This window comes from Solea solea, chromosome 14 (genome assembly GCF_958295425.1).
Source record: "Solea solea chromosome 14, fSolSol10.1, whole genome shotgun sequence".
Classification (NCBI taxonomy): domain Eukaryota; kingdom Metazoa; phylum Chordata; class Actinopteri; order Pleuronectiformes; family Soleidae; genus Solea; species Solea solea.
This window is the reverse complement of record NC_081147.1, coordinates 17,632,072-17,654,691: the sequence shown is the minus strand read 5'-3', so window position 1 is coordinate 17,654,691 and position 22,620 is coordinate 17,632,072. Positions and strand designations below refer to the sequence as shown.

The 22,620-nt window shown below is 39.1% G+C and overlaps 1 long non-coding RNA gene across 1 annotated transcript in view; it reads right to left on the bottom strand.

Moving 5' to 3' along the window:
• Positions 1–479: 479 nt before the first annotated feature.
• LOC131472372 (uncharacterized) overlaps positions 480–22,620 on the bottom strand; it is a 56,462-nt gene continuing 34,321 nt past the window's right edge. The window contains exons 2-4 of the long non-coding RNA XR_009242090.1: positions 12,340–12,451; positions 11,477–11,604; positions 480–756 (exon numbers count right to left, since the gene is read on the bottom strand). This is a non-coding gene — a long non-coding RNA (uncharacterized LOC131472372). The remainder of the gene's footprint in view (positions 757–11,476; positions 11,605–12,339; positions 12,452–22,620) is intronic.

Sequence of the window (22,620 nt, the reverse complement as noted above, 5' to 3'; positions counted from 1 at the left end):
ATTTTTTTATATACTTAAAATCCTTGGACTGCTTGTGTGGATTTCTCTACCAGATCTAGCAGCTATATATGAGCTTTTACTTTGGCACGGTGATATTGTGATATTTGTACCCATTGATGAAAGGTCATTAAACTCAACCTCAAGGGACCTTAAATAGCTGTAAAATGCAAACAACTGTTGCAATATTTCATACAAAACCACCATGGTGACACCATGGTGGTTTTAAATGTCAAAAATCCCTTATATCTCTAGGATTCATCCTCTGGGGACCCTGAGTGACGGTTTTAAAATTTAACATTAAGCCAGTTTACAGTTGTTGAGCTACGATAAGCAGCATAATGTTATCTACTGCTCTACTTTTTTATACTTTCAGGGTGTACCTGTCTAAATAAAATACGATGAGAAACATATATATATATATATATATATATATATATATATATATATATATATATATATATATATATATAGCTTTGCTTGCCCAACAGGTAATAAAGAGATACTCAGTTCATATCATGCCCCTTTCGCAGTAAGGAAGTAGATCAGAGAAACTGCTTTTACTGTGAGTCCTTTGTGCAAATCTAAAGACAGTATCACAGGGCAGCCACTGTGCCTGACAAGCCTGTTCATGTTCAGCACACACACACACACACAGCATCCCTGCAGTAAGGCAGCGAGTCCCTGAAGCTCTTCCTCCATGTAGTTTATTGTCAGAGTCTCTCCAATGGTAGGATGCCGCTCCCTCCTCTTTGAAATCTGGATGATCAAATAAAACAACAGAGTAGATGCCAAGTTTGTTGTGTTTGTTGTTTGAATATGAAATCAAGTTCCATGGTGAGCAGTTGTTTTCCTGTTTTTGTTTTGTTTTTTCTATACAGCTCTATAGATATCTATCTATCTATGTATCTATCTATCTAACCAGAATATGTTCTCGAAATATTACCGTGTGCTTTGAAGAAAATGAAGAGTAACAACAACATGTGTCAAATATGCTGTACTGTACTGTACCACGGACCCTGTCTAAAGTATTATTGTAAGCAATCAACCTTTACTTTCAAGAACATTTGTCAAACAAAGGCAAGTGAAAAAGCATGTGGGATGAAAAGAAAGAAGCAACAGGGAAAATCAATATGGCAATTATGTGTACAGATAATGGACATCAAGGTGTTATTTGGAGTGACCGAAAAAGAAGAGCTAACATAAAGCCAATCCAAATAGTGCAAACATTTCATTGTCTCACATCGGGCATTCTGGCATGGATTAAGTGTCACTGGGCTCTAGAAAACCAACAGTGATTTTTGTGTGTACATTCTTTTCAGCACCATCTAATCATTGGTCTTTTGTTAGCACACAGTCACCAGTCTGTTAAAATTATGTTCACTATTATGTGTTTATATATGTATATATATATATATATACACACATATATATATATATACATATACATATATATATATATATATATACAGATACATATATATATATATATATATATATATATATATATATATATATATATATATATATATATATATATATATATACATATACATATATATATATGTATATATAAAAATTTAAATGTTTTACACCACGACCACCCACCCGCACACACACACACACACACACACACATGCACAGTTACACACTTTTACCTGCTCAAAAGAGGTCACCTCCAGCTCTGTCAAGCTTCACATGTGGGTCAGAGATCTGGATTTGATAACTGGAGGGAGTTTAGAGAGCAGACTTTTGACAAGCATGACAATGCTCTGACAGCCCTCATTGGGCCATGATTAATGACTGACATTGCTGTCGCCTGTCGCAGACGGAATGCAAATGCAGCACTGTCAGAAAATTACCCTAATGAGGGGAGCGTAATTGGGAGCAGGAAGTATTACAGATAGCGAGAATGCGACGGGGCTTTTGAAATCAGACTTTGTGTGAGAAAACAGTGTCGCGCTGATGAGCGAGATGCAGCGCCGTTATTGGAAATTCCTGGCAGCAAATCCCTCTCATTTGTACGAACACACTGACATATTGCAGAAGGTCCAGGTATAAGCAACGTCGCTGTTTGGTGTCACGAGTTGAAATGTCAGTTCTTCCCTTCGTGCCGTGATCGTTTTTTTCTTCCACTATATGATGACAAATTATTGAGTTAGGGCAGAAGCATTTCTACCTCGCATTGTACCGCAGAAAAGAAGCTATGTCAGTAAAACGAACGTTACTTGTACAACATTAAGACACGAGTGCTGAATTTATTAGGCCACACATTGAGTAAGTGCTCTAGGTGCAGATTGTAATGAATATGCATAACGGATATCATGCACTGACATTTGTCACAGAGGGTTTTGACTGCACTGTAAGTTCACTTTAGCTTCTCAAGGGCACTTAGTTGTAATGCAGTTGTCTTCTTCAGCTTAGCATGCACATTCACAAACCAAAAATAAAATGTTTTTGTTTCATTAGAAGTGTAAATACATTTTCACCATCCATCGAGGCTAATAAATGACTTAAAGTTGTTGTATATTATTTTTCACTCTTGCCATTTGCCTAAAGTGTGTGCGTTCCATTCAGCAAATACTGACTAAATTAAATGACAGCTATTTTATATTAAATACTGATTTCTTAACTTTGTTTTACTTTGCAAATATTTACTTGAAGACAAACCACAGATCAGGCATATGTTAAAGTACATCAGATCCTATTCAGAACATTTTTAACCATGTATATTTTTTATGCGACGGAGGCTTTTTCAAAATGAGCAGAAAGGGAAATGTCCAAATTTGCTGGTATCATGTTGTAATTATTCAATCGTTATGATTAAGACATGACATCACATACATACATGTACGATGGCAAAAGAAAACAATACAAAAAATATCAGTGATCTTCAGTTCCGATTTGTCTTTGATTGTCTCATTTGCATTTGTTAATGTAACTGTCAAAAGGGGGCGGACTGCTGTAGGATGTTGTTGAGGATGTAGAAGGGACTTCTGGTGGGAGTATGTGTAAAATAACCAGGTCTGCTTTTGAAGACTGTAGCAATTATAAACACAAACAATTACGGTTAGCAAAAGAAAAAAATGTGATATTCTGTATGTGTTATTGCTTAAAGCAGACAAGGCTGAATTTATCTTGCGAAGTTCCTCATTATCCTGATTGTATAATAGATACAATCATGGAACAATGTCCAATTAGCAGTGCATGAGCATGCCTCCAGCTGAAGAAACGCAAAGGGATAAATGAACAATTGACCCTGTAAATTAGTTTGTTTGAAACACTGGGATTACTCCCAAATCAGAGAGTTATTGATGAATCCCTGGGCTTAAGGTATAGAAAAAAAGAAAAAAAAAATATTTGACATACAGTATATCTCTGATATGGTGGAGGCTTTTGGATGTGAACAAACAGTCCTTTCCAGGTGGTTTGAGTGATTGCCTAATCCCCTGTAGCTAGATGATTGCAGAGCAAGGTCAGTTTGAGGGCCCAGACTGATTGAGTGCTGTCTGTGGTCGGGGGGCTCACACGAGTCTCTGATGCCATTAGATGGACACCGGCTGAAGATTCACTCTGGAGTTTTTCCAAACACTTAAACCAAACCTGCCCAGGGTGAATGACATTGGTGTGCCAGTAATCATCAGGGTATATTGACGGAAAAAAAAAAATATAAACCTCAACTGTCAGGGCTGTGTTTTCATTATAATCAAAGGGGGGAAAGGCTAACTTTTGAGTTGTGATTACACAACCTAAGAGTTCATGATCCCCAATAAACATTCTGAGTCTGTGTATTTTAAAAACCTTTCTTCCTGTGCCGTTGTCTGCTTTTTTACATATTTTCTCTCGTACTGTGTTGAAAAGTACTGCATAATCACATTATCATCCCCGATTGTCTCCTCCCTGTTCTGCTCGATCTTCTTTTGCATGGCATCCGTTATTGAATGTTGTCTGACAAATAAACCCCATTGTCACTGTTGTCAAGCTGCATCGCGAACCTCGTTGACACCCATTTATTCTTCAAGCTGATATTTTGTTACTAAAGTGGGCTTGTGGTGTAGTGAATTCTGCTTTTCACACACACACAAACACACACACACCCACCCCGCTATGTACATTCAAATACCGAGGGAAAGTGCTGTTCTGGATATCAAACTCCACTAGTGTGCAGGAGAAATCCTTTGTGCGGGCATCTTTGTGACAGCTCCTTGGCAACATGTGCGCATGTGTGCCATAAGCTCCCTAAGCTGACTGTTTGGATCAAGTGGGAAGAGGCAGCCATCCCAAAGAGAACAAAATAGCAGATCCCAGCAGCTTTCACAACTGATGCCATGAGATTTACAAGACGAGAAAGGAAGGAATGGAAGCGCGCGAGTGAGGGAGAGCGACGGGGAAAAGGAGGGGCATAGGTGTATTTGAAATCTTTTGAAATGTCAAGCGTATGTATTGTGTCAACATGCAAATGTGTAAGATAGTGAAACTAAGACAACTGTATTTAGTTTTACAGGCGTAAAGAGTTGCAAAAGGTAAATAACCACATACATGTTCTTGACTGTATTCTTGAAATTAACTAAGTCTGTAATGATTTATTGTAAATTTGTCAAATCATTTTTTTTATTCCCCTGAATCACACACGGTCTCCACAGTTGACTCTCAGGCAACTAAGCTTTTAAAATATTGACAGATTTCTTCCAATTTGATGGACACTCCGCATCATTTTTTTTTGTATTCCAGTCTATTACCAGTGTTCTTCTGACACCTCATTCTTTTCCACCAATATGTGGGGGTGGGGGAGGGGGTCATTCAATAACTGACACCTCTCTTCCATATTGCAGCCACATCTCTGTTGCTGTTTGAGCAAGTGTCACAGCTGAGAAGCCCACATTTCAAGAGGTAGATCTGCTGACAGAGACATCCCCTCACTCCCTGCGCTGAGGCTCACGAAAGGGAAATGCAACAGTGTAAAGGTGCAGCGGCCTTGTCACTTTCATCTGAGATAATTGATCACAGCAGACACACAGCTTTTGTCTGCAAGTCAATCAAAGGGTGCTGTTTATTCAGATAAAAGACCTTCCGCATGCTACCGGTCGCTTCCATTGATATCTTGGCATCACAATCAACTGGAAATCGAAACTGCAAGGATGTTTTTCTCAGAGCAAATGTGCTGATATTTTGCTGCGCTATTACCATGCAAACATCTGATTGGTGTAGTATTGTCCTGTTGAATGTTTTCCATTAGGGCATATACAGTAATGCCTCACCACAGACGTGACAGGCTGCCCATATGAGGCACTGGAAGTGAGGCATATAGCTGTCACAGTGTAGGTGCACCGGGAAAGCCATTGGGGATGAGGAGAAAAAAAAACAAGCACACCCTGGGACTTCTCAAATGCCACTTAGCATTCAAGGGCTTCATGATTCATTAGTAGCCCGGCAGACTGGTTAGATGCAAGCATCTGTTTCCTGGTTGCAGTCCTTATGTCATCAATGTCACAAATAATTACATACAACAGGTGCTTTTACAGCTACTGGTAACATTCACCTTCCCCCGTTACCTGTAACAGTACATTTACGGTCATCTATATATGTTTTTGATATCACTAAGAATGAGTCCTTTTCCATGTGCATTGGCGATTAATGCATGTTCTATTGAAAGGTTTTGCACGATGCCTTGTCACTACAGCTGTAACTGACAGGCACAGTTTTGATACATAGATCTTAAGGGCACAACTTAAACAGATGTAGTTTTTACAAAAAAAAAATACAATGTTAAAGTAACAACCCACAACAAATTAAGAAAGACTACGTTTTTGATATCATATGGTAAATTTAATGTGGAGGTCGGACTATCTCATGAATTGTGAAATATGCATATGCTACTTGATTCAGGCTATTGGTGGCACTTTACCGTGAACACATTTAGCTCCCGTCAGGTATCTGTGTTTTCTTTTCATTTGCCATACTCACACATGTAATGCGCAATTTTGCGTTTGCATCTCGTGTGAATGCACCATTGTAATTTTTTCTAAAAGTACAGCAATACTGTACAATATGGTCTTAAAAAGCATGACCATGGAGTAACAAATAATAACATCTACAATTGGAAATGCACAATTAAACTTGAATTTTATAGTGTTATATATTTATTTCAAATTTACACAGGATTATGGTCACACAAGCACTCGCCCATCAGTACACTGGGATTTGTTTTTCCAGCACATGAACAGATTTCAAATTTGTGTCACGCCTTGTTTTCTGCTAAAAGTTTATTTGCTCCTGTGTCATCCTGGGAAAGACGCTGTCCACATTCTTCCCTTTCTAAAGTAGTCCTGACACAAGTAGGAGGGTTCTGACCCATCTCGGCACATCCACCCTGCTGAGAGAAGACATCATAATTACCAGAGCTTGACACTTCTTTGAATGGGGGAAATGATGGATGTGGAGATGGTGTGATTATGTCCACAGGAGACTTTCACATCCATCACGTCCAAAACCTACAAACCTACAAATTATTGTGAGGTCACACATCAGGGAGCAACAGCACGGGATGGACAGCACTGCTGCATAGAGTGGCAGGTGAAAGGAGGTTTTATTTTGTTTTGAAGTATTCTATTCAGTGTATTAACAAATGTGTTTAGTTTCAACAGTCTTCGCGTCTTTAATCATCAGAGCTCTGATGCACTCCTTCTTCTTCTTGTGCAATTTCGATTGTCTTTTCATCTCTGATCACACGCCAGATTTGCATGTGATTATATTGCTAACTGCCATGTCAGTCCATGAGCAAAGTCTTCCATCATCACCGTCAGTTGTAAATATGTAGGGTATGAAATCAACATCTGGTTGGTCGTTTCATCCAAGCTGTTTACAGTGGTTTTGATGTTTCACGATAAGTGCTTTGGATCATGTATGTCAATATAGAGCTTAGACACACCTTAGCAGCTGTGTCGATGCTTTTCTGGGATTCCAGACATTTTACTGTGACCAGGGTCTTGAACAAATTACAGTTTAATCATGGTAGCACCTCCCATAACAAGTATTCTTGTATAGAAAATGCACCTATATTGTTTAAATTGGAGTTCTTCAGGATATTGTAATTCTCTGTTCTCATACATGTGAAGAGAATACATACACCCATTGGGTATAGAGGACACCTAATAAAGTGGCATTACTGGTACTCCAATTTGGTCTTCTGCTGTTCATGGTTTCACGTTGTCTCATGGTTGTAATGAGTGACTATGTGTGTTGCAGTTATTTTCTGTCATTCCAAACCAGTCTGCCTATTCTTGTCTGACTTCTGGGCATTTTCATTCAGAGAACTGCTGCTCGCTGGATATATTTTCTATTTTTTTTCTGACCATTCTCTTCAAACCTGAGAAAGGGCTGTGCATAAAAAATTCCAGAAATTCAGCAGTTTCTAAAACACTCAGACCTGCTTGTCTGGCACCATCAATCTTCGTCTTTCCACATCCCGATGCTCGGTTGGAATATCAGGTTGTGTTGACCATGTCTACATGCCTAAATGCAGTTGCTGCAATGTGATTTACTGATTAGATACTTGATATAACAAGTAATAAAGTGGCTGGAGTGTTTTTTTTTTTTTTCTTCTTCATTCAATACAGGTACTTTAATACAAATCCACACCTTATTTTACGAGACATTAGAATAAAGGAAAAAATCTGATTTCTAAGTTTTAAATTGCTGTGAACACAATGGCAATTTCAGGCTTATTCAAGTTAAGATGGTGCAAGATATCTCTCAGGCTTGTCGACCTTTATCTCGGCAAACATCAGAATCCCTATACAAAAAAGCAGAAAATGAGCTATTGATTTCCCTTTTTTCTCCCCACCCTCACATTTTCTTACCCCCCCAGGTATTGTCATTCCATAGTCTAAATGAAGGTCAGCATTGGTTTCCTTGTCACTGCCACGGAGATTCAGAGTAGAAATATAGTGTTCTGTGTTTTTGAAAGAAAGGGTCTTGTAAGATGGGAAACAGTTACTTTTGTCTACAGGGATTAATTGGCTCAATAAAAAGTTTCTCTTTAAAGCAACATAGTCTTCAGGGTGAGCTAGGTGTGCCCACGGGATTAAATGCACATATTCAGAGAAAAACCAAATTGTTTTCTATCAAGAAAAAGGTCAATAGCAAAATGTTGCTTCCATTTTTTTGTGACACAATCTTTCTTAAGATGAAAAGAAAAGGGTAAATAATGTGAAATGATAGAAGTGCATTTTCTTACGAAGGAGGCTGCCGTCTTTGTAAAATTATTAATCCGAATAAGTTTACGATGATCAATTTCAAACTATCATAGCATGACTTGACAGATTGGAAGCTTCTCTCTCTCCTCTCTATAGGAGGAACAATAACATTCTCGAACGTAGACTGAACTGTGCCCGCAAATAAGTAATCCCCCAGTAGACTGTAGGATCAAATGTCTGTTAGCTGTCTAAGTCTTTTGTCCCAGTGGGCCTGTAATCCTGTAACGCCTTCTCGCTATCTAAATTACGTCGAAAGAAAAGAATAACATTTATTCCAACAAGTTTTCTTTAGCTCATTAATGCTCACAGTGCAATCCAATCAACAGCATCATGTTGTATTTGAGGCAAATCTTGTTGTCTCGTTGTGTCAAAGGTGGAGGCAATTCCTCTGATTCCTGTCATGGTGTTAAAGTACATCACTGGGATCAAGCACTTTCTCGAATCTGCTTTGACATCAGTGTGTTTGACTTGACATGTCTCGCCTCACTTTATCACCTCCCCAAGGTGAGCATGCTGTCTCGCCAAAAAGAACTTGGTGTACAGTGCCGAAGACCTTTTTTGCATAGTCTTCACACTAGTTTATGGTTTACTGAGCAGGTCACTTACCCTGCTTGCTTGAATAGCTGCCTCAGAGATGCCCCCACCCCCTTACCCCTTCCTAACAGGGGTCGAAAGACTACTCTTGTGCTGCTCCCTGTCAAGTTCTCCTTTGCTTGTGAGGCCTGCTAGTGACCTCGTGCACATTCTTTACTTGGGCTATATGAATAATTTATCCTTTGAATTTAGCCCAAACTTGACATTTCGATGTTTGATGCGCACAGGCTTTGGCTTTAACAATACAGATTGTGGCTCCTTCCCTCTGTGCATTATCAGATAAAGTCTGAAGGCAGCGAGTGCACTCAATATCAAAACCATGATATATGTTCCACACACTGGATTTCTCCACTCTATTAACTCTCTACCCATACAATTGGAGTGTGCTTACAGACATTTGAGTTGAAAATATTCTGTTCTGTTAATAGGGTGATTAATCTAATAGTCACCAAAGAAATAAGAACAGGATACTATACATCGGAAAGAAAGCTGAACTCCATATTGGACCAGCCTGTGTTCAAACAGTGAAATCCAGACACACTTCTCAACGCTGTGGGCTCAGCTGCTGAATTTAACTTGAAAATAGCCTATTGCTTAAAACTAAATCTCAGATGAATGCAGGCCTTCTCGGGGTACATGGTCTTTCTTTTGTCAGATCGGTCTGATTTGTTGATGCTCAGGTTCTTGTAGGTCTGCACATCTCCACCTCTTCACCCTGAATGATGACAGGTGTCAGTAGCTGCTTGCTCTGTCGAAAATCCTCTATCAGCCCCTTGATCTCACTGACATTTAGCTGCAGATGGTTCTTGGTACTACACCAGACACCCACTATAACAAAATCATCAAAGAACTGCTAGAGGGTGCATGAACCAAAAGTGACCTGAAAGTCAAGAGGTGGAATGAGGAAATCATGAAGGCAAGTAACCTTTGTGCATTTAAGTGGGTAGTTGTTTGGTTTGTTTGTTTGTTTTTTGATAATCCATACAGATAGCAGCCAGATTACACAGCAAGCAACACTGTCAGTGGAGCTATAGTATAGCAGTACACATCTGTAATTTACAATTCTGTGAAATAAATATTATTTTTAGGCAAATATGCCTCCACATCTGTATACATATGTCCATCCATCCCTCTGTTCCTATCTCAGTTTTACATCAGTGGAAATTCTTGAAATTTTCTTCAACATTCACTTGGACTTTGGGTATTTACGGTGTATTTTTTTGGTGGGTGTAGATTCAAGTGTAAATACCAGCCTACACCAAGTCACATGTCTGATTCATAAATGCCACCCAATCCCGGCATACACCTGATTAGGCTTTGATAAATGTGGTGCCTGAGAAATGATTCCAATTTGAATGCCACGCCCCGATATATTCAAGGTTTTCGAGACCTCGCCCGTTGAGTTTTTCGACACTGAGATGCAGAATATGACCAGGAAGAGAAGCTTCAGAAGCTGCAAATAAGCATCATCACGTTGGACTTTCAAAAGATCAAGGTGATTCTGTTTGTCAGCCTGAATAGTGAGATCAAAGGAAGTCAGACAGCAACAGTGTGGAGAGAAATCACTGCTGCAGTCTACTGCGATGGTGTTGACAAGAGAAGTCCAGCTGAGCTTTTAATATTTAATTTATCCATTTGTGCTATTGTACAAGTCCTCATATATTAAAGCTTATTGCTTGATCACAGTTCTCTATAGTGGTGAAGGTAAAGAAAAAAATGGTCGGACCTGAGGTGGCGCCTTCAGGGTCAGGCATCAATGACAGACGAGACACAGCACAGATGCATGTATGATAATGGTAAAAAAAAGAAATATACATCTGCCGAGTTTCAATATTTAGAATCTATTATTATTAGCTCCCCTCAAGATGTATACATAGAATCAGAGGTGGGTAGAGTAGCCAAAAAAATTACTCAAGTAAAAGTACTGTTACTTTAAGATAACAATTACTCAAGTAGAAGTAAAAGTACTCGTGAAAATAATTACTTATTTTTGAAATATACAGAGCAACACAAACGGTACAAAATAGACACAATATAATATAAAACAGCAATGTTCAAATTAGGATATGTTAAATAATAATATTTTAAATAAAACAATAAATACGGTCTTTATAATAAAATAAATAACATTTGAACTAAAACAATAGTATATTAATTATTTGGGAAATTAAATACATCACAGTTTAACTAAAAGTACAATCAATTCAGATTAGCCAATTCAGATACATCGGCACGGTAAAAGTATTGATTGGCCGCTCAGCTGACAGCTGAAACAACTAAGAGCTGAAACCCGGCGTCTGGAGTGTACAACAGAAACCCGGAGACAAGAGACCAAAACCCAGAGACAGGAGACCAAAACCCGGAGACCAGAGCCTCGGTGTCGGACACAGTAAACAACGAGCCGCTGGTGTGTTTTAAGTCCACCTGGAGCCGAAATCTGCGGCTAACAGCTGGTGCCACAGAGTCACATGACAACACTTGTCATGTGACTCAACTGGCAGCATTTGATTGGCCAGATTTTGTCAGCCATAGCCAACAGGGAGAGAAATAGATCACGCATGTAATAAAAAATAAATAAATAAAATAAAGTAACGACCGCCACTGAGTAAATGTAGCGCGTTACTACCCACCTCTGCATAGAATATAGATATTTCTTTGAAATCAGAAGAAGAGTCGGGAGCCAGGTGGCCACCAGCTGAGAGACGGGCCAAGTCCTACACCTCGACATCCAGTACCCTGAATTCTCACTGCAGAGGTCCTGGAAAAAAAGGGAAAGACATTTGTCAGTTAATTACCAACATAAATCACTCTCTGTTTGCTTCTATCCGTTTGCGCACAGACACACCCTTCAGCAGCCCAACGCAGCTCCATTGTCACCCGTGTGCGGAATTGTGTCACCCATAGTTTGTTGACAACAAATAATCCTCCACTTTAAGATTAACAGAGATGAACTGATTAGACGTTGATGATCAAAGGTCAAGGTCAATGTAATGCCTCTTAAATGTGATTTGTCCAGATTGATTGGTGGTCATTTCTTCAAGTTTAATATGGACCTTTGTACTCAAACAAAAAATGTTTCTGAACAAAATGTATCATGAGAGGAACATTAAAATAAAGGATGGTGGTCAAGGTCATTGTATCCTCACGCCACACCTTTTTGGCCATAACTGAGCAATGTAATGGGCATATTTTGATTTGACTGACTTGTTAGTTTACACCATTTGTTCAGCATTCAACTTGGTAAAACACAACTGAATGCTCAAATTTCAGATAAAATCAGAAAAAGGGAAAACAAAAATCACCACCTTCATTGCAATCAGCTCTCATAAACATACAATGCAGTTTGGAAAAACAAAAGTTCGAGGAGCGTGTCGCACCATACGCAGCTGCTCAGCCTGTCACTTACAAAAATACATTTTGATTGACTGTTGCAGGAATGAAAGGGATCCATGGAATAGTTCCTTTGTTGTTCTTCAATTCTTATAAAACTTACCTTTCTTTGAGGGACGTTTTCTGCAGTGTTGCACACCGGCATTTTCTTGATCAGACTACCCCTTCTCCAAGGGCATCTTCTCTCCCTGCCAAGACCTGTCAGGCAGGAGCATCTCAGAATAGAGAGGTGAGAGGACACCAATTAGAAAGCCATCCTTGGCCAGAAGAGCTAGCAGCACAGCTTGCCACAGGAAGTGGGATGTCTGACTTCCTGCATGGGGTCACAGCTGTTTGCAGGGAGGTTACCGCTACAAGCCAATACGCGCTATCATTTAGCGTCTGACGAGGCAGGCCTCATTTGAATAGCAAAGAACCATCTCAATGTCACCAATAAATTTACATGATTTCTCTCGTGCTACAGCTGGGATCAGAGTGGGGACTTTGCGGGAAATTAGGAGAGTGTGACAATGTCAAAGGAGCAAGACCAGCGCTTTCAAGTTGGCTACCACTCAGATAAAGATGGTGTACTCCCACTTAAAAATCCAATCATCACCAGTGTGTCGACATAAGAACAACATAGATCTATATGTATTTTCTTCGGGCATTTCAGTTCAGCTCTTAAGGCATTCTGTATTACTTTTTGCAGTGCAGGAAAGACGCAATGCATGCAGGGGGGACAGATCGAGGACATGATTATGTGAAAACCACAAACGTTACATTATGAACCCTAAAACATTCTATAATATTTTAACTTCTGCCACTTTAAAATGCTGTTTTATTTGTAAAACGTTTAAATTCCAAAGTGTCAATGTTCAAAACAGCATTTATAATAATTATTATTGTTATTATTGTTACCTGAATTTTTTGTATATCCTTAATCACATGCTATTTATTGACAGAAGAAAACAAGCAGCTTTCACACACATGCACACACACACAGCTATGATACATGTTAGATGGCTGATTGGGGGTGGTGAGATATTTAATAGTGAGATTATTTAACATGACAGCTGGTGATATGTACTGACATGGGTTGTTCATGGCTCAGTATTTATGTGGATGCAGTGGTTGGGGTTGATGCAGTCAGGACCATTAATCTTCCTGGCTGAGTGCTATGCTATGTATTAGCAGCCAATAACCCCCAACCCCCTCAACACTTAACCATCAAACCTCCGCCAAGGTTGAAAGTCATGCCAGTCAGAATGACTCCTTTGACTCTGATGTCCTCCTGGGCTTATTGTGACTCTAGACGATACATACAGTGTATCGAAAAAAACAACATTAAACTCTGTCAGACGACAGTTTTTTGATTTTTTCTGGACTCAGGTTCAAACGGGAGTTTCAGTGTGTGTTTGCAGATATGTGGTTCAGGTGTGCTGTGCTGGAGAAGGGACAGATGGACGAAGAGGAGGGGGTCAAAAGCACTTTCAGATCTGGGATGTTAACGACAAAATATCCTGGAGCTGTGTCAGGGACCAATTCCAACAAATCATTTTCAAAAGGGACAGTAGTAAACAGTGGAGGTTGTTTTGCAACTGCCTATTTCAGAGAAATGAAAGGCACCGTCAGCTCATCATCCGCAAATGGCTGTCTGGACAAAAAGGAAAACAAAAGAACAAAAGAAACAAAGCCATTTTCTCTTTACTTTGGCTTCTCCGAATGTTCTACCTATTTCAAAGGTTGGGAAAACCTTTGATTTAAACCTTTGGTTCCTTGTCTCAAGAATAACCAATGAAAAAGCAACCCTTGTTTTGACCTCTAATTGGCTTGTGTGACTGTGATTAATGCTCATAACTGGGAGAAAAGAAAGCCGGGCTAATGTAAAATTAGAAGAAGTGGCCATATCAGGGTCTGAATTACATGGACTCAGTTCCAGTTTAGTGAGCCTTTTTTGTTCACAAAGCTTTAGGGCGGAGTCAGGCAGTCCACCATTGTTCCTCTGAGAAAAGAAACTAATTTGCTTTGAATGATAAATGTCTTTTGAGCATAAATCAAACCTAATCTCTATACCAGTGCCACATAATGCAAATTGTCTCTCATTTACAGATCACACAAAAGAGACAAATGGGTAAGTTAGCACTCATGTGACTGTGTCCTTCCCGTGAAGGAGAGCTGGACTTTAACCCAAGATTGCAAGATATTAAGGTGTCTGTAAGTGTATTACATGTGCTCATGTTGCACCTTCCTTTGTACTGAATGGATACTTCCCATTTGATCTTGACGGTATAGTGCGAGTTGTCTTTCAACAAGGAAGGTTGTGGGTTTATTCCCAGCTCCACTAGTTCACATGTCCTTGGGCAAAACACTTAACCTCACGTTGCTCCTGACAGCTGTGCCGCCAGTGTGTGAATTAGTAGGAAAGACGTGTGATAGAAAAATGTGCCGCCCATTAAAGTGTGAGTGAATGGGTGTGAATGGGTGAATGGCAAAAACTGAAGTGTAAAGCAGCTTTGAGTGGTCAACAAGACTAGAAAAGTGCTACACAAATACATTTACCATATCTCATTGTAAAAGTCTCCACTATAACCCATGTAACACGGACAAGATTTTTGCAATGTATGAAATATTAAAAACACTTGGTATTTACTGTCGGTGTGATTTTTTTTAATAGGCCAGATAGCACCAACTTTTAACATGGGGCCGGTTACACACCTCTCCAAACATCATATGACTCATTTACCCAGGGGAAGTAGGTTGACATTTAGCGGTGTGTGTGTGCATGTGCCCCACTTATATTCCCATGACAATGGTGACTTTAAAAAAACATGCAAGCCTCTGAATTTCTAATCTGAACATGGACGTGAACAAATAAATGAAGATACTCCTTTAATAGGAATAAGCTCTGAGATTGAGATTTTTTTTTTTGAGAACGATTGATTTAAATGTTCTATGTGTATCCACCTTAAAAACAACACCACAGACAGAAGTGGCATGCAGCGCATCATACACCAAATGTTTCTGGAATCAAAGTTCAGGAAATCTCATGTAAGATATGATATACGAGTGTTTAGGATTTTCCTCAGTGGGAGCTTGCTCTCAGAACCATGATGTGACCTTACCTTTAATACTAAAATAAACACTACAGGGCACGCACAGTGGGTTTTATCGACAGCTCTTTGCTGTGTGATGTCCTTTCTGCTATAGTGGGTCTGAGAATAAAGCACAAACAAACAAAGCTTGGGTGATGTGTATTTTGTGTGCCAGCAAATTCCCTTTGTGTATATGTGGCTGTATGTGTGTGTCTGTGCACTGAAACAGTACATAAAAGGAGTATATTCATGTCGATGTGTCTGCGTCTGTACAGCCTACAAGCAAGGGGTATGCCCATGTAATATGTTAAGATCAGTGTGTTTTGTTTGTGTCTGTGTATGGGTGCTTTAGTTGGTCCTGGAGGATCACATTGTTTTGTCAGAGGGCCCCGTGTGTGGCGGCAACATGTGCTTTGAGCGGGTGATCCATGTCGTCTTAGCTTCCATATAACAAGTCATGAGGGATTGTATTCAATGAACACCCAACACATAGGGCTCCATCATAACATTTTACCATCACACAAGGGCATAGAGGTTGTGCTTTTTTTTTTTTTCTTGCCACAATGTTAATTCGCTGGGTTTCTTTCCAGTCATTACTTTAAATAACATTTATATTTTATGTCTTGTTTAGAAAATCAGTCATGTTTTTCTTACAGTAAACAGTAACTATGTTGCTAATAAGAGAGTGTCAATGCTGTTTGTTGATAACAAAATATTCCCCTCGGCTTATTATCATTAGCGTCACCTACTGTGATGTACGTGTCAGCATGTTTGCACAGTAACAGTGTCAGCAGTGCACTTTCAACATTGGCAGCATAGCAAAAGTTAAAAGTAAGCTTTCATCCCTTCTTTGGACAGAAGACTGTTTTTAAATGCCCCTGGCATTCTATCAAGCTCCTAGCCTACAGCCTATGGGTCTAACAAGCATGATGCTTTGAGGATTGACTTGTGATTCAACCCAAATTTACAAGCTGATTGCTATGCAGACACTGAATCAAGTCGAGTACGAAAATGTGCTCCTTATTTTCGCCGACACTCTTTTGAATGTCTAGTGGAACAAATCACGTGCATTGGTTCTCTGCTGTACGTTTGTGTGCCCGCGTAAACATGTTTTTTAATTGAACGGGCACCAGCTGAAACGTCGATGTAATTGATAAAAGAAGCCTCTCCCCTGATCATAATGGCACAATTCCTTATGATCCTTTATGCAAAGCCTTGGAAAGGATCAAAGAAACAGAGTTTTGCCTCAAGCAATAAAAGATAAAATGAGCTTGAAGGATGTATTAACAGGATGAAAATCATGTAATTTATTCAATTAATAAGTTCAGCATTGCCTGTAGATGATGGGCTATTTTCATCATTCACAAACAAAAACTGCCGCCATAACTATACAAAACTAACTGTCCTTCATTCTGGGTAGGAATACTCACTCGTCTCTGTCTATAATGAGCTGTTTTTCAAAGTAAAGTCACATCATGTGTTCTCAACTGATTTGGTGCATGTACGATTCATAGAGATGATTTGACTACAGTCTCTGCATGTGGTGATTGTTGAGGGATCTGAGGGCTTACATCACCCACGCAGCCAAAAGGTGATGATATAATCGTTGTGATCGATGGAGGATTCCTCACTTTTGAAACTAGTCTTCAGTCTAATTAGCAAACGCCATCAACAAGGAAACATCGACATGGTACAAGCAGCCCAAGTGTCCAGCAGTCCAGCAGCGGAGTGCATATGAATTTTCCGAAATGACAACATTTGAACACAAAATCATGCCATTGTTATATTTCAAAGAAAAATGTAACCACAGGCCCAGAAAAGTCATAACATTCTGACATAATTCTGTTTCGTCTTGGATGGACTGATTCCAGCGGTTGAAGAATAGAGTGAGACAAGACTAGGTGAAATAATGTGCTGCTCCCTCACAAGTGATCTATAGTTTGTCAGCGCCAATCAGCCTGAAATGGAAGACAAGTCCATTCATCCCCTCATGGCTTATTGAAGAGGTTGACATGCTTTTGAAAGCCTGAGGCCCACAGCTTCTTCCAGGGGCACTATTGGATTTGGCCTATTTATCTTTCTCTTTATCAGGTGAGAATGCACTTTTTTGATTAATATGTCCATATGATTGTTCTCACTGTGAAGAATTCACACTGTGGCTACAGCACCTGAGCTTGAGGATGTGTTTACTGACATCCAGTAAATATCAACAGGAGGTGTAAAAAGATGTAAATAGCATCAAGTGATTAAGAACTAGTTGATTGTATCCTGAGAAAAACAAAATAGTATTTTAGATGCTCTGAAATGGAAACATATGCATATTACTTAGATTTGCATTTAGACAAGATACTATTTCAAGGTCAGCAGAGAATTTGAGTATAGGACCATAATTGTAGACAGTGCTTCTTGTAAATGAATTTCAAAAACCACAAAGTGTTTGTAGGTGTAACGTGGATGCACTCCAGGATGTTTAGATTATATGAATCTTAGTTTTACTCCTCCAAATCTGGTGAATATCTTTCTCACCTCATTGCACCAAGACATCTTTACTCATTTCACTGCACACTCATTTAAATAAAGCAATACTTTCCCCCACCGAAATAATAAAGGGGATATTAATGCATCTCAAATTCTGCTGACTCAAAGTGTGTGGTTAATACAGTGTTATATAATGTGCAGTTTCAGCCAAGCAATTTGGTCAGGGATGTGCTTTAAATGTGCCGATAATTCCCATAAAGCAAACTAACCATACTTTATTGGTTGCTGCACCAGTTCTTGTGGAAACCAGGGCATTTAAATGTCTGCAATGACTTTCTAACCCTACACAGTCAGAAAAGCTTCAAGATTCAAAACCATTTATTGTCACCGTATTGCAACAACTGCAACACGACACAATTGCAATGGCACTCATCTAAATATAGGATGTATGGAATAAATTAAGAAGTACAACGTTGTAAAAACATACAAATACAAAAATTCAGAGCGTTATTTGAAAAGAAGGGCACTATTTTCTGAACATGTATCATTTGGGATTAGGTTCAGTATGGATCATTGCCAGTGAAAAAGATGCACCTTCTCAAGCTGGAATATAAAAGCAGGTTTGATAACATGCCTATGAATTTCAACTCAAGCTGTGTCATTGTGGTCTAGTACATAGCAATGAAAAATGATCTGTATAATTAGAAATGTCCTTGTCCATAAAGTTTGAGGGCACATTTGTTGTCATTTATTATTTTGTTAGGCAAGATTATGTATACACAGTGTATTCAGAGAGGTGAAAAAACAACAATAAAACCATTTCTATAATTAAGCAGTAATGGTTGCACAACAGCAGGATATGGTATAAATTGTCATGGGTTTTTGGGGACCCAGTGCACAACTGAGGAATTAATTTGCCTACATATGATTAAGCCGCTATCTTGTTAAATTTGATATCTGGACCTAACAGGCAATTGTTAGTTTGTAGAACCTTGCATAATAACATGAATTTTAGATGCACCATACTTAGTTGGCTGGCATCTACAGGGACAATTAGAGCTAACTGCTATGCAATATTACCAGAATAAAACTGTAGAAAAATCGGCCAAGCTTTAAATGAAATGATGGTCATTGTTCTGTTACGCCACAGAATCGCTGTTTCTGTTGTTAGAAAACCCCACAACAATCCTGGTCAACAATAACTCAGTGTTGCAGGGCACACAATCAGTGACCTCTGATCAGAGCTGAAACTTCATCCATCCATTGTCTATACGGCTTATCCTTTGAGGATTGTAGGGGAAAATGGAGCCAATCTCAGCTGGCATTGGGTTAGAGGGGGTGTACACTGGCGTGTACAGGGACAGGGCCAACACACAGACATAAACAACCATTCAAACTCCACACACATGAGGCCACAGCTGAACCAGGATTTGTAACGAGAGAGGTATAGTATGAAACTAACAGTAAAGGTAGATGCTATGGGCATGAGGTGCAGCCCCAATTAACTGCTGCCATTTGGAATGGGTTGTTAATGACATCAGATGAAATGCCATCAGCCTTTATCAGTCATTTAAATCCCAGGGCACATTAAAGACATATATACATATTCTATATGTCCAAGCTAAAGGAAGATGACCAATGAGTTTTATCCGTGTCATAATTGAGTAACCATGGTGAACGCTCCTGAATCTTGTTCAGCTCAACTTTGCCTGAGCAGATATCAGTAAAATATATTCCACTCCACCAGATTTGGCTGTTACATTGTGTGAACTCAACATTAAACCACACCTCACCACATCTTCCAAATTTAGCCTGTTCCCCCCGCTGCAGCTCAGCGCCAACTCCTCAAACTAATTCATGATTACGTCTTAAAGGAGTGGAATTTACTACATTTACTACATTGCCATAAAAGCAGGCATTACTAGAGAAGCACAATGCATGTTCAATAAAACAATATGAGATCATAAAGGTGAGCAAAAAATGCATCTCGGAGATAGATTAAATGAAAATCAGGGAACCAATAAGGCTTGTAATAATACACTCTGACAGCCTGGCTATAAAAGAGGGCAGGCACTCTTATGTCTCAACATGGTGCGCCAAAGTAGTTGTTTTTTTTCAAAACATAATTACTAACATTACTAACATGAGTTGCTGAAGACATTTTAAATACAAACTTTTCAGTTAACTTGGATATTGTGATTAGTTTTGACACATATAGTGTATAGAATATAAGAACATGTTGCCACATATACTCTAATCACACAATATAAAGCTTTTTGAATAGCTCATGGTTATTTGCTGTGGTATTAAATGTCAATGGGTCCAGTAATGAATTTCAGATTTGACAGATAAAGCCTATGGTGAAGGCCTTTGCATGGCATTGATTTTTTTTTTTTTTTTTTGCAGTAAGTATGTGACTCTTGTGAAATGTGATTATACCTCAGTGTCATTCCACTCTGTAGCAGAAATAAATAATGTTTAAGTTTTGATTCAATATGTGCGAAGGTTTTATCATAGACTGCATATATTCTAATGGCAGCACTATTCATGCAGTGCAGGACTGTGACACAAATCCATGCATGTCTCTCTTTCTTCACTATTCTATACCCAGAGGTATCAAAGCCTTTCTCTTTGTTGCCATGGAAAATTTTTCACCCACTACATATCCTATTTTCACCCATGTTTTTGTGCTATCTCAATGACACAGAGTTCTGATGGTATTCATAAGACACCTACAACAGGGTTTTAATAGCTGTTGAACTCTGAGACATATTTCAAATCATCGTGGGGCCTTGCCTTGAGAATTAAACGTTGAGTCAAAGGGGAAATTTAATGAGAAAGTCGGGGAATACAATAATGTTAAGAAATGTACATCTATCGTTTTTCTAGCAATTAAAGAATAGTATGTGTAAATATAACAATGTGAAGATAACATGGTAACGTGTATTATTAGGACAGCATTTTGTTGAAAATTGGCCATCAAGGCAATGATCTCAAATTTGCTTGCTTGTTGCTGAGGCAGTTGGATGGTTCTTGTTTTGTCAACCATAAATTAAACAAGTACTTGTGTCAAAAACTGTCAAATGAACAAACTGTGATCACCAATCTTGTAGAATTTAAGAGATGAATTAAGCAAGGAACAGCAGAATAATCCTGAAATGCACCGTTGGCAAAGATCTGCAACATCTCATCAATATCTGCACACTTGCTTCTCGTGAATTCTTTTGCAAAGTGGTTGGGCTAATCACATCTATCACTCCAAAGTTAAGACCGAATTAAGTCACTGCATCAAATGAATGACTAACATGAAAGAACTGCAACTGCTATGAAGGCCCAGCACCTCCAGTGGAAGTGGGAGCTTTCAGCTTCAGCTTACAGGCTTAAAAAAATACTGTGTCGTAGTAAAAAGCCAAACATATTTAATTTAATGTAAGAAGAATATAGCGAGTTAAAGATGAGACAAGTGACCAGAAACACAGATAGCCTGAGAGGATTCCAGTGAGATCCCTGCAACCGCTTGAAAGGTTAAAGCCTCAGACACACAACCTGTGAATTTGCTCTGAAGTTTTTGATCACTGTCACTGACCCATACAAAACCTTTGTCGCCACTTCTTGATCAACTTCAACAAGCAGGAGGAGCAGGAGGTGTGGTCTGGGAGTGAAATCTGACACAGATTTGCAGCTGTGTGAGGTGATCAGTGAGGCAGCCTCTCAATCACTCACACCACCCTTTCAGCGGTGGAGAGAGGAAGTCAACAAAGTGACATCTCTGGCATTTTTAGGGGTTGGTCTGGAACAATGAGTCTCGTCCTGGTTGGACAAAAGGGAAGCAAGCGTGGACTAAGAAAGAAAGCCAAATGCAAATTTATGATGCAGTGATTGGTGTTTGAGCAGAGAGACAGTAGGTGTGCTGTTTTTCATCACAACATGTATAATTACTTTAATCAGTATTGTTTTTGGTAGCTTTGTGTGTCTGTGTTTCCACACTTGCTTGCAATATGAGCAACAGAGACACAAGATATGTGACCCTGACGTGGATTTTAACAAACAATCTTCTGATCTGGAGTCAGACGCTCTACCGTTGCGCCCCAGAGTCTGTTACACATCTAGGCTGAAAGAGGCTTGTTGCGTGATTGGGGTGAAGTCTCCCATCTCCGATTGCTTTGTTTTATAATAAATACAACAGCCTTAATTCACAATTGACAAACCAAACATCTTTTGAGTTTTGATACTAGCTGAAGGTTCCCCAGCACACTTGAAAGGGAAGGGAGAGGTGAGGGATATTCAACTACAACATACAACTTCACCAATTTTCACACTTAAATATTCACAGTAAAAAAAAAAAAAAAAAAATGTCTTATAGCTCACAAAGGTTGGAAATGCCTGCAAAAATAAAGCGCCCCAACAGAATAAATGCATCAGCTAAAGGCCTTTCTGAGAACAGTCATGTACACTAAATACTATTTGTGCGATGCTTTTGATTCCATTAAGTATTACATATAAAGTATGTAAGTATGTAATTTGAGAAGGCATTTTGAGTGCTGTCTGACCTTGCACCTTTGCATCTCTAGAAAACCATTCATTTGAAACACAGCAACATTAAAGTTTTTTCCCGTGTAACCACGGGGCCATGACCTCTGACAGACGCTTTGTAATCAGCCATTCGCACTTCAGACTAGTTTCTGAACAAATCGTTGTTTTATTTTGCCATTCTGAAGGCCAAAGAATGTTGGCCTCAATTGAAAAGGCTTTTGAAGTTGAAGTTAACAAAGTTAAAACCAAGTTACTTTATAATGCCATGTGAAAGTTTATGCAGATTATTATGTGTAGCAGGT